This window comes from Panthera tigris, chromosome B3 (genome assembly GCF_018350195.1).
Source record: "Panthera tigris isolate Pti1 chromosome B3, P.tigris_Pti1_mat1.1, whole genome shotgun sequence".
Lineage (NCBI taxonomy): Eukaryota > Metazoa > Chordata > Mammalia > Carnivora > Felidae > Panthera > Panthera tigris.
The window spans coordinates 35,735,288-35,751,905 of record NC_056665.1 but is presented as its reverse complement, the minus strand read 5'-3'; the positions used below and the strand labels follow the sequence as shown (position 1 = coordinate 35,751,905).

Here is a 16,618-nt window from a genome sequence, read left to right as displayed (position 1 = left end):
GCTGGGGTCAGGTATCTATCCTCGGTCCAGTCAGCATTAGTCAGGGCTGCAGGACACCCCACTTGGGTATCTTGGGAGGCCACCAGAGAAGGGAAGCATCAGCATGGAGGCAGCCTAACTGGCGTCTAGGACATCTTGCCTCCCCAACCATATCATCCATTCCTGAGAGATTAAAGCGGCGGCTGGTATCTTATACTTCTATGTATTTATTTTGAAGGTTTATTTATTTTTTTGAGAAGAGAGCGAGCATGAGCAGGGGAGGGGCAGAGCGAGAGGGAGACACAGAATCTGAAGCAGGCTGCCAGCACAGAGCCCGACGCGGTGCTCGAACTCCCAAACCGCGAGATCACGAGAAGCAGGCTCCAGGCTCTGAGCTGTCAGCACAGAGCCCGAGGCGGGGCTCGAACTCCCAACCTTCGAGATCATGACCTGAGCCAAAGTCAGACGCTAAACCGACCGAGCCACCCAGGCGCCTCTTGACATCGTATACTTTTAAATGCTTCTTTCGGGGCAAAGCAAATTGCTCAACCCCCCAAATACAGGCTCAGGGGTTCGAGAGAGATGTGGTTAGGGGATACGAGGACATCGCTTTCTCTGTTGCTACAACGGCAAAAGCCCACAACTTTAAAGTATGATTTGGGCAAAGCGATTCCATCCATTTTACCGACAGGCCAGTCAAAACATCTCACTGGGCCGGGGAGTGTGAAAAATCCGAGTGCGCCTTTGACTGAGGAGTAAATGGTGTGCGTGTGACGTCTGCAGAACCCCAAAATCACACCAGACAGGCACCAACAAAGGGACTCACACTTACTGTTTGAAAGTATGCCACTTTAAATGTTTATTAATAATAATAATAAATAAATGGCTCCGAGAGTTCTAATTTAGCATATTTTTTCCCCTCTTCCTAAATTGCTACCTTTTTGGTAATGTGTATATAATTACCAAACGCTCCTTCATTCCACCCAAACTCACTCTTTGTTAGGCTGCCTGACTTCGCCTGCACGCTGTCAGATGCCGGTGAGATCTTCAAAAAAACCACTGTTATGATTGAGGTAATTAAGCCGAGACAAGCCTTGCAGTTTGCCTCTTCTCCTGTTTTCTTTTCTTCCTCCGTCCCCCATCACAGCCGAGTCGAGAGAGACAGGGAGAGAGTATTAGTTATCTTTGATTTGCTGGAACTGCTTTACCAGGATGCACACAGTATCTGCGTTTTGCTCAAAGAACTTCATAAAACACCCAGAGCAAACTTCAGGCTGAATTGTTCTCGTCAATTACTGGTGCGGCCTCGGGTTTCTCCTCGTTAATTGCTGTGAGCAGGGAAGCTTTACTCAGTGCGCAGTGTACCCAGGCATGCATGGAGTTTAATGAATCATACTAACTCTGCACTCCAAGCAATTAGGTAAATCTAGCTGTTAGTTAGTGAGGCATAAAATAAATTTAATCTCTCTTCTAAAAAATCAATTATAGTGCTGTAATGTATAATTCAATTTGGGTCATGCTACATAAATTTTCTGTTTTTAGTATGTTTTTAAACTGGCTGTTATTAGATTTTGCAAGCTGCGTGTGCGTGTGTGTGTGTGTATGTGTGTGGACTGGAGGATGAGAGAAAGGGACACTTAGAGACTGGACTTACTAAGGAAAGAGTGTCTCAGCGGGTCTCTGTCCGTTCGATCCCCATGCCTTCCTCGAGCGCCGACTGCGTGGCCTTGTCTCGTGGCAGACAGACAGAAGGTACAATGAATGCCTGCCCTCAAGGAGCTTGTGGTCTAATCGGTAGGGCAAGACGAAACCAACTAGAAAATTAGAACATAGGAAGTGAGACTATAGACACACCCGAGGAAGGGGTATTGGAGAAAGAATTGGCTATTTCAAATCTGGGTATGTGGGCTCCCTTTTGAACTCTGCTGCTGACTAGCTGTGTAGGCTAAGGTAAGTGACAACCTATCCAAGCCTCGGTTTGCTCATCTGTAAAATGGGCACGGTAGCCCCTTTCTCCCAAGGTTTTTGAGATGGATCCCTGTAATACATGTTGTAGTGTCTCGAGTCCGCTGCCGTGCCAGAGAGGAGCGGATGAAAGTGTCTGGTCTCCTCACCTCCCTGTAAGCACCTGGAGGGCAGGGGCCACGTCCTGATCTCTCTGGCACTGCCCTTGACACGCAGTCCTGGCCCGACATGCAAAGGATAGTCCAGGTGTAGGAACCGGCGCGTGAGAGGTGATGATACAGATCTGGGTGGGCCGGACGTGGACACGTGACATCTGGGGAGTCACCAACGCCGGGCCTTCATCCGGGGCCACTTTGCCTCAGGTGCCGTGTTCATCACCACTGCCCCTGAGAATAACACTGCATGGTTATTCCAGGCCACGGCCAAGGAAGCTGATGCTCAGAGCGGTGAAGCCACCAGCCTAAGGCCACACAGTGCCACAGTGGCAGGGCGGAGATTGGAACCCTGTCGCCCTGTTCTCCACGTGGATGACAGGAAGGGGTAGGGAAGATGGGAGAAGGCCCGAGAGAACTTTGAATTCACACCCCAGAGCTTTTGCTGAGTTCCTGAGCCTAGAAGCTCCCTCCCCAGGAAGCCCCCAGAAAGCTCTCCAACCCTCCCCCCCCCCACCACTCCCACCTCCGTGTGCCCATTGGATTTTGTTAATGGAATTCTTAGGAAAAATTACACACCGTTACATTTCCCTGCTAATCTCCCGGCAACAGCCATGGTGCCAAACATTATTAAAATAGTTAAGACTCCATCCCAGCTGTCTCTTTCCAATTTTCTTGCTTCCAGGGGGTGCTCAGCAAAGCAGTGAGCGGGCTTACCTTGCGAGCCCTCCTTCATCGTGCAGCAAGCCCAGCGATCGAATCCAGAGCTCCCGAGACAGCCAGGGGCACGTGGGCATGTGCGGCGTGGGGGCGAAGGGAGAGCAGACGGAGCTTTGGGGACTGGCAAGAGATGGGGTTCCCGAACTGGGCTCTGCCAGTCGGCTGGGATGCCCCGGGCGGATCCCTCCCCTCGTCTCGGCCTCAGTTATCTCAAAAGGCTGCTGCGTTCCCCTTGGTTCTCTGTGGCCGTGTGTGTGTGTGTGTGTGTGTGCGTGTTTTTGCAACTCTGCGAACGCACTGACCACGGGCTGCATTCGCGAATGGGGGCTCTGGAGTGCACGCCGTGTTACTGTCTAATAAGCCGTGAGCAGCTCAGCGCCATCAGTTGACTCACTTTACAGAGCCTATGGGTCATTAAAAAGAAATCTAAACTAGTGTGTGTGAAGTGGCTTCCACAAAATGTTTCCCATCACAAAATAAGCCTTTAATTAGCAGAACATCTCAGCCAGCTGAAGCACAACTTTTCACAGACGTATACCCAGGGATGTTAATTATGAGATGAATTTGCACATGCATGATTTATGGGTCTTTGACTTTAAAGAGAAAAAAAAAATCGGCTGCCTACTTTATTTATGCTTTCTGCCCTCTGAGAGAATTCACGGGAGAGGGATACCGTGGAAGGTTCCAGTGTTTCTTGGAAGCTTAACGTCCCCTTCAGTGACTTTTATGCTTTGCTTACATCAATCAGCTAAATATGTATTGAATTCTCAATTGCCCAGCACAGAGCCGGAGGCTTGGAGGGGCAGGGGCGGGGCGGGGCGGCAGGGGGGGGGGGGGGTGCGGATTCAGGATGTCACTGTTCTGGTGCTATGTTTAGCTGAATTACGTACCCTGGAGGGAACTTGCAGACACAGGGTGTACCTTCCTAATTTTGCAGACTAGGAAGCTGGCCAGAAAGGGGAGAAAGGGGACTAGTTCCCCCCGAATTGCACTGTGAGTCAGGATCGGCGCCCCAGCCCCGGCCTGGCCTCCAGCAGTCTGCTGGGCATTGGGGCGGTTAGAAAGTAGGGCACCCCCAGTTTAGAGGGGTAACTAAGATGTGTCTGCGCGCGTGCACGTGAGCACACACACGCACACACACATTCAGACCCCTTGGAGGACCATAAAATAACAAGGTAAATGGACCACAAAATGGCACCTGTTGGGGACCCCAGGATTCTAGGGGCTCTGAAGAGGGGTCCTCAGAGCCATCAGGAGCACCTGGGGGAGGCAGCCCTTGGTCTGGCCGCGGGGGAGCGGGACAGGCAGAGAGTGGCTAGACTTTGGCTCTCTATCACCCCCCCCCCCCCCACCACCTTCACCAATCTTAAATCAACCCCCCGGGCAGGGGCAGTGGGGAGGGCCGGGAAAACCCTGGAATGATGGAGAAGACTCAGGCCCGGCCGGGAAATATTTCTGCCAAAATAGATTCTAAATTGATTTAAGGATATTGATTTCAGGGAAATCAGGTTGAGATACAACGCACCGAAATCTATGGCCTAAAAGCTCCGTCCCCAGGTTGGCCAGGGGCGGGGTGCGGGGGGGAGTGAGCTGGAGAAATGGCAGGGAGCCGACCGCAGATGATCGCCCTGCTGCGGGGTCTCAAGAGGCCCCAGCTAGAAAGATACAGAGCCCCGGACACTCCAGCGGACCGAGCACCTGGCTTCTTGCACTCTGCCATGCACCGGCTGTGTGACCTTGGGCAAGTGGCTCAACTTCTCTGTGCCTTGTGTTCCCATTTTAAAATAAAGAGGGTGGCTTTATAATTTCTAAGCCATGGGTTCTCAAGCTTCAGAGTGCCTGATACTCATGGGGGAATTTGGCTAACATGTAGGTTCGGGGACAAACCCTCAGAGATTTAGCCACCAGGGTCTGGAGTTCCCTGGAGAACCGCTGTTCCCAGGACCTGTCATGATGCCCATTGCATCAAAGGCTCCGGTGGTCCCTGAGATCCTGCCCCCTGCACGCTGCTGCCCTACCCCTGCCGGATTTCCTCCATGCCCCCGAGTGTCTTCCCTTTTCTGTTCCACGCCTCTGCTGGGAATGTCTTCCAAATCGTTAAACTGTAAGCTTTGGGACATCCTTTCTGGTCCCGAATCTTCCTCCTTGGGGGGACCTTCCCCCGTCCCCTTCTGCCTCCTTCTGTGAAGCCAGCTCTCTTCCCCTCCTCTGTGAGCGCCCTGGAGAAGTTCCAAGGGGTCTGCCCTGAGGGACTTGAGAGCCTCCGAGATGCCCGCACCGCCCGTCCCCTGCTGTATCTAAACTCGCCTGTCCCCTCAGCCTTCACCACGCTCTTCCTCCCCTAAGAGTCCTTTCTCCTGCTCTCTGGCTTCACAGATCCTACCCTCTTTTATTTTTTTAATTCTTGATGGATTCACTTATTAACCATATTTTCCTTCTGCTTACAAATCTAAAAGAGGGCAAGGTAAAAATTTGCAAACACAGGAAGCCGAGCACTCCTTATGCCAATGACCCTCCTCTAAAATAACAAACGTCGGTGACCCGCTGTGCTTAAGTTCGGATGTTTGAATTCAGCCTATCAATACATCTAAAAATGTAAAATTATTAAATTTAAAAATGAATATAAAATTGAAGAATTAAAATTATTTTGCTTTGAAACAAAATATAGTTGTTCCGTACATATTCTTTCGTGTCACCTCCCCACCCCACGTGCTGGGAACGGTTTTATGCCCTAGTGCATACGCCACTGTATGGAGATGTAACATATTCTTTTTCGTTACTGTATGTTACTGCGTTGGATTCATTTGATGGACTGGCCGTTGATCGGGACGCAGGTATTGTCTAGTTTTTCACAGTTACTCACATCATTGCAGTTATCTTCTTTGCCTAGACATCTCCGTGCGTTTGAACGGTTGGGGGACACATCCTAAAAGCAGGGCTGCTCCATACAAGGGTGTGAGTATTTTGCATTTTGCCCGTATTGCCCATGTGACCCTCAAAATGGATCACACATGTACTCTGCCGCCAAGATCTTGTGAGTGGCTGTTTCTCTCTATACCCCCTCTCCCGCTTCCCCCCCCCCCAAACCCTGGGTGTTACCTTTTAACTCTTTGCCAAACGGATGAAAGCATCCTTTATGGTATTTCCTTTTCCTTAACGATCAGTGAAATCGATCAGGTTGGGACTGTTCTTCGAAGCGCCGCATCGTGACCTTTGCCCGTTCTTCCTTTTTCCTGTATTAAGGACTTTTACAAACCCCACGGAAGCAAGGCATTAGCGTGCCTTGAAGATGTAGCAGTGCAGGAGGGTGTGATACGAGCACGAGAGCCCCTGCACCCCCAGGTTAGAACACACTCGCACCGCACCCAGACCCTGGTCTTGAGCCCTTGCAGACCGTGAGCAGAGAGCTTCCTCGGGGCCGGTCCCGCCCACCGCACAGAGAGCGGGGTCCCGGGACGCTGTCCTCCCGGTGGGCACACCGCTCCCAGGGTGCAACTGTGGCCAGAGCTGTGTTAAGGGGCGACAATGGTGGGGCCCGCCGGGACCCCACCCGTCCCTGTGGGGAACACACAGCCAGGGCCCACGGGCGGCCACTTAAGCCGCAGATAGGCAGCTGGGGGTCGAGTGGCCAAGTCCCAACGTCACAGCTAACTGTCCTTGAGACTCCGGGTAAGTAGCTGTGGCTCTTGCTTTGACACAGTTGTAAGAGGAAAGAATGACGTCAATGTCATGGGTCTCTTGTGAGGCTCAAACGAGACCGTGTACAAATAAAACGAGCCTCCCATAAACGGTGAGCCCTGAATGTCGATGCCTGAAATTCCACCGATGGGTGATATCCCTCGTGACGTGTATGCAGCTCACGCAGACTCCCGCGTGCATGCGGGCCGTGTTCTTGTGAGTTGTTCCATATGCAGCATGGTGGTTAAGAGCATGGGCCCTGGGACTGAACACAGCCGGGTTCGCTGTGCTTACTGACTGTGTGACGACTCTAGGCAGGTACTATAAGCCCTCTGAGCCACGGTGCCCTTCTAGATAAGGTGGCCGTCACTACTCCTCGGTTTATGGCGAGGCGTTAACGAGCTGTATTAAAAGGTTGATGCGGGGTTAGAGGTCAATCAGTGTCGACTGTGTTATCATCCTTAATAAATCATTAGCGGCACTGATCTTAACCACAATGGCATCCTCTGTCTCCTCCTTCCCACCCCGGGGCCCGTTGATGGCCGGCTCACCCAGACCTGGTACCCGCCAGCCCTCTCCTTCTCTTTCCCTTCCCTTTCCTCTCACCCTGTCTGGGTTGAACGGAGCCAGTGTCTCCTGCACCACCAGCCCCCTAGTCCTACAAGTGTCCATCCTGCGTCCTTTGCTCTCACCCCAGAACCTGTGAGAAGGACGACGTCCTTTCCCGGCACGATTTGGAGAGTTCTATTGTCTTTTCACCTGTGTCCGCGGTGGGGACGGGAATCCCACGTCCGTGGGAAGCCTTATGCTGGGGTTGACATTTGTTTTTGGCGTTAGGAACTGCTTCGGGACATTCGGCTAGGAAATACGGCACGTTGTGACCCCCTCTGCCTTCTCACCAGAAGACCTTGGGCCAAGTATCCAAGTGGCTCTGTGTCTCAGCATCCTTATCCAGGAAATGGGACATAATGGTACTGACCACACAGAGGTCAGGGTCAATGAGATAAAGGAGCTGGCACAGCCTGGCAACAGCGAGTACTCCCTCCGTGCCAGCGATGAGGAGTTTTGCCTCCCGGGGGGGCAGTGTCTGCCTCTCCCGTAGATGCTCCTTCCATGGAAATTCTTCCCTTTGACTTCCCTTTGCCTCAGAGCCACTCCCCACCCGACCTTTTGAGTGGATCAGGCAGCTTTAAAATTTTAGTGCGGGAGCGGGGGAAAGGAAGGTGGAGGGTGGTGCTCATGTTGGAGCCTCAGGAACCCCCTTGGAGGGAGAGGAGAGGAGAAGAGGGGAGGGGAGGGGAGGGAAGAGGAGGGGAGGAGAGGAGAGGAGAGGAGAGGAGAGGAGAGGAGAGGAGGGGAGAGGAGAGGCGGCTGGAAAATTGTGGTCACAGAATCACAGGATGGTTTTTCACCCGCTTTCCCAACAGAGAGCTACAGGCCATTGGGTGCCCTCAAATGAGGGCACTGGGACCCTCGTGCAGGATTGCGGCCCAGGAGCGAGACGCTCCTATGGGCGAGCAGGCTGCTCCTTGCACACCAGCCCCACCGGCTCCTGGCTGCTCCTGGTATGAGCCAGGTGCCCTCCCGACTCAGGGGCTTTGCACTGGCTGTTCCCTCTACCTGGAACTCTCTTCTTCCAGACAGGTGCATTCATCGCCTCCTTGGGTCTTTGCTCGTACGTCATCCTCTCTGCGAGTGCTTCCCTGGGCACACGGACACTGCCTTACACATCCTCCATTCTCCGTAGCATTTTCCTCCACTGCGTATGTTTGCCGTCTGTCAGTCTGTCTTCCCCTGCTTCCCCTATTGCTAGAGGACACACTTTCTAGAAGTTTTAACAGTTTAACACAAGAAACCTTTCATTATTTTTTTGTGAGTGTGGGGCATTCAGGAGAGGCCTCTTGGTTCATTTACTGATAAATGAAAAGACCACTGCCCGGTGGTCTTCAGCTGGTGGGCAGGGATCGGACATCCAAGCTGGCGTGGCTTGCCTCTCTGTTGCCTTACCAAGGAAAGTGGGCAGGCTGGGCCCAGTTGGACTGGAGCTCCTTGAGGGTAGGTAGGGTCTTTAGAATGTTTTGCTCCCTGCTCTATTCCAAGTGCCTGGCACATAATAGGTGCTCAGTAAATATGTATTGACTGCACGAGCGAATGAATAGATGTAATCTTTATAGTCTGTGCCAAGCCCACCTCTGCCAGGAAGCCCTCTGCACCTACCCCAGGCTATGGAATCCTCTCCTACCTCGCCCTCCACCTGCCACCTGCCCTTCCCTCCCTCTGGGCTTTGGGCTCCTTCCTCCTCAGTAGATGACCCTAGAAACAAGGCCTGGAGCTCCCTGAGGGCAAGCGTGGGCTCTGTCAGGCAGGGAGGATTCAGTTAGGTGTTTCTAACCGTATGCAGGATATAGTCACATTTTATATATGTACTGGCTGATGAATCAGAACCACTGCCAAGGTGAACGTTGCTACCCCATCTTACAGATGAGAACACCGAGGCCCAGAAAAGTTGAATCATTTTCCAGCCTGTCCAGCCTGAGTCTAGCTCGGTGTCTCCACGGAGGCAGGTGCTCAGTGTCTCCGAGGACCGATTATTCCAACTGTCTGCCCCGTACGTGGAAAAGGAGGCACCCAAGGCTTCCCCTTGATGTTCCAGGGCCCCCTAAAGGTGGCGTTCAAGGCCCCCGCTTTTCTCTCCCCTGGAGGCCACGGTTTGCCACGGCTGAGATGCACTGGCAAGGGAGCTGGGTTTAATATTCATGAACCAGCCAGGCATGAGTGATTAGCCCACTGTGTGTTGGAGGAGGAGGAGGAGGAGGAATAATTGAATAAGGTATTTACATAACAAGTTAATGCTGTGCCTGCGGGGCTCCTTTGCGGGACCTCCCCACCCCCAACTCTGTTCTCGCCCACCTCGTGCTTTCCCTTGCCTTGGCCGTCAGAGGGGCAATGCCGGGGCTCCGCCCCCCTCAGCAATCGGGGCTGACATCGAAATGACCAATAATGTTACTGAAAGAAGAGAATTAGAGGGTCTGGAAGGGGCCAGCCACAGGCTGGCTGGTGGCCGGCGCAGGGGCCTGGACCCCCAAGCGAGCAAGCGAGCGAGCAAACAGACCCTCTGCGGAATCTGAGAGCCCACGAGGTAGGGCCGAGAGGTCCACAGGTGGATGGCAGGGTTCCACCCAGTGCTGCCCGCCACCAACCCTCGGGAGACCCTGGGCGCCTCCCACCCCGTTTCAGGGCACGTCTCCTTTTCTGTAACATGCAAGTCCCCAGCATGACCCTCTGTGGTCCAGACCTGTGTTCCAGCCGCCCAGCGATGACAGCAGGCAAAGAGAGGAGCCAGGCCTTTCTGCCATTAAAAAGAGAATTCCTCTTTTGTGGCTGCAAGGGGTGAGGTAAGCCACCGCTCCCACGCCTACCTGAGAGCTGCCTTCGGGATTACCCCTGGTCAGTGCTCACTTGGGGTTCTGGAACCAAAGGTTATTAGCTCATAATCACCTTGTTCACGGCTGGCTGGGAGGCGCGCAGCGCGTCTGACCCCAGGCGAGAGGAACACAGCCAAGTACTCTGGCTGCAGTTAAAAGGGTTCACCACCCTCTCCCTGAAGGTGAACAGCAAAGACAGGCTGGGGAGTTTAAAGGGGAGTAGGAGGCATTAACCACTGGCCAACCCTGCCGCCCACTGCAAATGCAATTAACCAGCGTTATCCGAGTCTCTGGAACGGTGGATGGTGCCCCGCGAGGGCCAGAACAGTGCGGTTCTCCTTGCCCCGAGTGCGGAGGGCGGACCTGGGCAAGTTGCCCGTTCTGTTGGTCGTGTGAACGCGGGCAATTTACGTGACTTGTCTGAGGCTCAGGTCCCTCATCTGTGGAGCCGGGAGGATGACGGTGCTCCCGTCACAGGGCTCAGATGAGGACAGACTCGCTGCATGAACCATTCCTGGGTTTCTTCTAGAAAGATCATGGGGTACGATGCTAAGACTGAATTCTAGCCTCTTCTCGATGACGGAACGAGGTATTTTCACAGTTCTGAGTCTTTGTTTTCTCAGCCGCAAGGCTGAGAAAATTTCCTGAGCCCTGTATGATGAGCTGGCTGAGAAGATTAAGTGGCACACACACACCGTGTAGAAGATGCCCGGACTCGCTGCCTGGTACACAGTAGGTGCTCAGTGAGCATCCAAGGAGGCAACACCAGGTCTGCCAGGACCTGCCTGGAGGCTGGCGCCACAGACCCCAGAGAGAAGACCCTGCGGGAGAGAGGGTGGGCTTTTGTGCAGTTCAGGGGGCAGAGCTGGGTCCATCAGCTGAACATTGCAACCAGAGTATTTTAACCCAAAGCCAAGAGGAGCCCAAATCGCCTGAAAATCAGGCAGCATCAGTGGGTGCGAGTGCCCATCACAGGGTGTATCCAAGCTAAGACTAGTTGGGATGTCATGGAGGGGCTCCTGGGACTAGGGGAAAGGAGGCTTGCTGGCTGATTTCTATGGTTCCATCTGTCATCCACGGTTGCGAGCTAGGAGGGAGCCCCCTCCTCGGAACCCAGTCTGGAGAGTGTGCAGTGGGGGCCTGGGATGCTGGGGGGCTGGTGGCAGCCAGGGGACATGTTGGCTCTGGGCAGGTTGGCCGCAAGGCAGACTTGCGGGAGCCTCCCCTCATCCGGATGCCGGACTCCGTGGACAGGAAAGGAAGCGGGAGTCCGAGACTGTGCTGGGGGACAGGGTGCCATTGATGAGGCAGTGAGGACTCCAGGTCAGAGGTGGGTGGGCAGTGCAGGTAGGGCCGAAACCGACAAGCAGCCCCTGCCCTGCCCTGCTCTGCTCCATTCACACTGCCTTCCGGACTGAACACCCGCCACCTCGGTTAGTCCTCCACAACTCGCCCGTCCCCATTGTGCAGATGAGGAAACTGAGGCTCGGAGAGGAGCAGCCGCTGGGGCGCCTTTTCCGGGCGGTGTTCTTTCCAAGCTCACACGCTACCTGCGAACTCGGGCCCCTCCGCAGATCCCAAACTGTCACTTTCCCCCTTTTCCCTCCCCTCTCCACTTTCCCGAAGTGAATATCATTATTAATATTATTTGCCTAATTAACACGTTGGCTGAATGACAGAAAACATGCAAACAGGTTTCGCCAAGGAAACTCTGTCTGATTAAAACTGCAGCCTGTCTAATTAGATGGAGGTTTCTTCATTAGTTTCCCCATTTTAGATGAGCCGTCTCCCTCCCCTGGCCCCCTTCCCTTTGCTGTCACCCACCTTCCTCCAACGGCTCTGCCGCTCCCACCCCCACCTGCACCCCCCTTCCCTCTGCGGCCAGTCAGAGGACACTGTCTGTGGGATGGGCACTGGCTGGCCCACCACACAGCCTTGGAGCTGATGTTGAGAGCCCTCATGGGCTCTGTGGTCAGGGGTGCCTGAGGTCTGGGTTGGGACTGGGGCTTCCTGGGCCTTCTAAAGGTGCCTTTATTAAAAAAAAAAAAAAAAAAAGCAGGGGGATGCCTGGGTGGCTCAGTCGGTTGAATGTCTGACTTTTGACAATTTCAGCTCAGGTCACAACCCCAGGGTCGTGGGATCGAGCCCCGCACCGGGCGCCACGCTGAGCATGAAGCCCCCTTGAGATTCTCTCTCTGTCCCTCTCCCCTGCTTGCATGCACTCTCTCTCTCTCTCAAAATAAAAAATAATAAAATAAAATAAAATAAAATAAAATAAAATAAAAATAAAATAAAATAAAATAAAATAAAATAAAATAAAATGCTGTAGTCTTATTTAAAAAAAAAAAAAAAACCCTCCTGGTTTACAAACAAAGCAAAGTAAAGCAAAACAAAGACCCCAGGTCCCCTCAGTTGTCGTGAGCAGCAAAAAGCTTGTGCAAAAATACAAGTGACGATAGATAGCGGAGGTTGACTATTCACTCGCTATGTATCAGACACCTGCACGCGTCATCGCATTTTATCTCCAGAGCAATCGTACATATAAAGAGATGGCCCCGATTTCCAGATGAGAAAGCTGAGGCTCAGGGGCAGCTGGCAAGTGGCAGAGCAGGATTCAACCCCAGCCCAGTCCGGTCCACACCCTGGCTTCTCTCTCTTGGGGGCTCCCTGGACTTGATGTCCACAGAACCCACAATTTTCCTCATTTTCTCTTTCTTGCTTTATCCCAGTGATAGCTCTCTAGGTGACCGGGAGGGCTGGGGGGTGTGGACCGGGCAGCCCGCGGCGGTCCAGCAGGTGTCCTGTGTCGTGGTCCGGCTGAGCCTGGGACTGGCCCAGGACGAGAGGGGCCGAGACATGGAGGGGCACCGGGCCCCATGACAAGTGATATCAATCGTCAATAGGGGTGTGTGGCCCGGGAGAAGACAAGCAGGCGTGGGATTATGGGTTACCTGAAGGGGGTAGGTTCGAGCCATCCCATGCCGGGAGGTTGTGAGTACCCGCGTCTGCTTCCTACAGCGAGGTGACATCATCGTCAACGTTTTATAGAGGAGGACACCGGGGCTCAGGGAGGTTTAGAAATGCCGGCAGGATCACACAGCGAGGAAGGGGCTGCATTGTCTCCTGTGAGTACGGTTGCTCTGGTGACTCTGAGAGCACAGGGGCACAGAGGGCGGAGGCGAGACGGGTGGGATTCAGCTCAGGCTGGGAAGAGAGGTTGTCACCATTGTGGACGGGCTGCCGCAGGCTGGAGTGAGCTCTGGGTCACTGGAGGGCTACAAGTGGAAGTGGACTTGAACGTTGCTGGAGGGCGGGCGCTGGTGTCTGAGGCTGCTTTCCTCTCACGTGCCATTCATTCTGCCATATTGACTGAGTGCCTGTGGGCAGGCACGGTCCCTCTTGGAGCTGGCCGGCTAAGCCCGAGAGGCTCCTGTCTCCCTATCCGCTTTGGGTGGGTCTTTCCTCCCCTGTCTCAAGAGTGCCCGGCGGCCCAGCTGCCCCATATCCAGCTCTTAGGCCCTTCCACTGGTCTCTTGGGACCCAGGACTCCTGACCCTGCCTGCAAGGGCCTGACCAAACCCCCCTCAACTTGTGATTCGTGTACTGAGGGCAGGAGAGGGAAGGTGCAGGTGAGATTAGCTGTCTCTTCTTACCTCCTCCCCAGACCCCATCAGCCCTCCAAGGATTAGCTGGAGCGCTTAAGCCCCTAGAAAACTCTGGAAAGCTACTTCCTGGCCATGCGGGAGAGCAGGTGGCCTGGTGGCCCCGGGGAGAGACACGTGGGCACAGCTGGTTAATTAGTAAAGAAGCCTGACTTGGTGACCCAGATCCCTGCGAATGAAGCTTGTTTGTGACTTGGGGTGTGAGCCCTGCGTCTGAGAACGTGTGAGGAGAACCCAGCCCCGCCATTCGGGAACCTCTAGCCCACCGGGGAAAATAGCTCTGCGCCTTTGGCCCCTGATTCCACCATCCTATGAGAAGGACCCTGGCCTTGGGTTTGAATCCCAGCTCTGCCACTTGTTAGCTCAGTGCCCTTGGGTGCATTTCTTCACCTCTGTGAACCTCTGTTTCTTTGTCAGTGGAGTGTGGAAACAATAATGCCCCACAAGATGGTTGCACAGATTAAATAACTTCATGAGAACAAGGGCACCTGGTATAACGCCCGGACACGTAGGACAGCTCCTTTCCAACACTCCTCCAGTGGGCGAGTCCAAGTTCACAGACACAGTAGTAACATTCTGGGCTCAAGGGCGAAGGGTTCATCACCGTGGGTGAGAGGACGCTGACTCTGGCCCAGGAGGGCTGAACCCCTTCCCAGAATCCCAGCTTCCAGCCGGTTCTGGCGCTCTCTGCGTCTCCCACCCATGGGTCTTCAGGCGCTCCGAGAGTCAGACTCTCCCAGGGGCCCGACAACCCTGATGGCTTCCCTGTGCCTCGCTGGGCTCTTCCCACAAATGGGCACAGGCCCAGCCCTTCCTCGGGTGGTTTGAGGCCTGTGGGCCAATTGTAGGAGGAAGCCGGAGCCCCCGCAGGGAGCACGATCAGAGGCGGGGAGGACTCGCCTCATTAGACAGCTCCCGCGCCTCGGGGCCTGTCACCATGGCAGCCGGCCCTCCGCAGACCAGGTGGTTTTTATTACTGAACTTGGAAAACTTTACTGCGGCGCCAACAATGAATCTTTATTCTGTTGTTAATAGCGTGTCTCTTATTAGCATGTATCTTTTCCCCTTCTTAATAACCTTTGCATTTCCAAGCCGCATTTATAATTAAGTCATTAATCCCTTACTGGAATTTCTTGTTTTTCAGAAGCTGCAAACCCGAGGCCCCGTCTGGCTCTGGCGTGAATGGAAGGGCAAACGCTCCACCAAATTGCTCTGGGAATGTCATTCTAATTACTGGATCCTGACCCAGCAGCAGCGTGCTGATAAGCTCTGGGTTGGAGACGCCCTATCTCGGAGGAGCTCAAAGCCTGCTCAAGGCCGCTTCGCTCCCCCTGTGGCATCCCTGCCAAGCAATTAGCCTCGTGGCTGCCTGAGCGCCCGCTCTGGGAGGAGCAGGTCCCCGCAAGGGCTGCGGTGGGGAGGGCCGAGGGGTCAGGGATGTCCTCCGACTCTGTTCCCACGAGAGGCAGCCCCGGCTCCTCTGGGTTTCCCTTCTCGGCCTCCCCTGCAATGCAAGCACTGCGTTCTAGTCTGCACAGCGGGAGCCTGGGGGACTGCGCGTGGTGATCCCGGGCTCTGGGGACGGGCCGACTTGGATCCCCCACCCCCAGATTTCCATGTTCCAGTCCTAACCCCCCGGACCTCAGAATGTGACCATATTTGAAGATGGGGTCTTTAAAGAGGTAACTAAGCTAGGGGGCGCCTGGGTGGCTCAGTCGGTTGAGCGGCCGACTCTTGATTTGGGCTCAGGTCACCATCTCGCGGTTTGTGAGTTCGAGCCCCGCGTCGGGCTCTGTGCTGACAGCTCAGAGCCTGGAGCCTGCTTCAGGTTCTCTGTCTTCCTCTCTCTCCACCCCTCCCCCACTCTTGCTCTGTCTCTCTCTCTCTCTCTCTCTCCTTCAAAAATGAACAAACATAAAATTTTTTTTTTAAAAAAGAAGAAGAGGTGATTAGGACACAGACACACACAGAGGGGAGGCCGCATGAAGACACAGGAGGAAGACGGTCATCTCCGGGCAAGAAGAGAGGCCTCAGAAGAAACCAGCCTGCCCGCATTTGGATCTCAGCTGGCTGGTCTCCAGAGCTGAGAGGAAATGAATATCTGCTCTTTAAGCCACCCGGTCTGTACTTTGGTTGGCCCGCCAACTGTAGCATGTGCTGGCTCTCCCACTGACGGTCTCTCACCTCTTCCCAGGGTCTCAGTGAGAGAAAGCCAGGCCTCCCAGCACCTTGCTCTCGTCCGGGCACAAGGGTGAAGGGCAGAGAGGTTTCTCTTCTGCAATTTCCACTAGCTCCTGGCCTCCAAGGAGGCTGGCTTCCAGAGGCAGGGACTTGGCCAGGGTGTCCACCCAACACCTTGACAGTGAGTCTAGGTCAGGACCCTGTGGGCAGAGTTGGGAGGGAGCCCTGTCCCACCTTCCCAGGGGTATTGGTACACGCGCAGGTCAGGGGCAGGGAGGTCCCCAGCCCTGGGGACCTGAAGTGCTCCAGCATTAGTCACAGGCCGCCTGGCAGGGGGGTAAGTAGGCCAGCTGACTTGAAGGGCAAGAGGATGGACAGACGGATACCCAGAAACTTGTGGCCCATGTTTACTTTCTGCTGTTTCCTAGCTATCACCTCCTTTCTGCCCCAATCCTAAATGAGTCCCCTTAACCTCTTCTCTATGACCCTTTGGTGGCTCTGAATTGTTCTCTGTGTGACCAGCCACCATCCAATCTTGCTTCTATTTACCCCCCAGGGTCATTTCATATACTCTTCCTCCCTGTCACACTAATCTTCTCACTATCTCTGGCATAACGTGTTCTTTTCCATCTCATTTATCTGCCCATCCACACATCCATCCACACATCCACACATCTATCCATCCACCCACCCATCCATGCATTCACCTACCCATCCATCCATCCACACATCCATCTATCCATCCATCTGTCCATCCATCCATCCATCCATCCAACCACCCATCCATCCATCCACCTATCCATTCATCCATCCATCCATCCATCCATCCATCCGTCCATCCATTCACACACCCATC

The 16,618-nt window shown here is 54.1% G+C and overlaps 1 long non-coding RNA gene across 2 annotated transcripts; it reads right to left on the bottom strand.

Annotated features, from left to right (window-relative positions):
- Window positions 1–868: 868 nt before the first annotated feature.
- LOC122239436 lies at window positions 869–3,324 on the bottom strand. 2 transcript variants are annotated; one of them, XR_006218533.1, is made up of 4 exons: window positions 2,814–3,324; window positions 2,094–2,330; window positions 1,634–1,793; window positions 869–1,307 (listed from the first exon to the last, which is right to left on the bottom strand). It is a non-coding gene; the product is annotated as an uncharacterized LOC122239436 (long non-coding RNA). The 2 variants fall into 2 exon arrangements; XR_006218532.1 differs by having other exon boundaries at window positions 869–1,793.
- Between the last annotated feature and the right edge of the window lie 13,294 nt (window positions 3,325–16,618).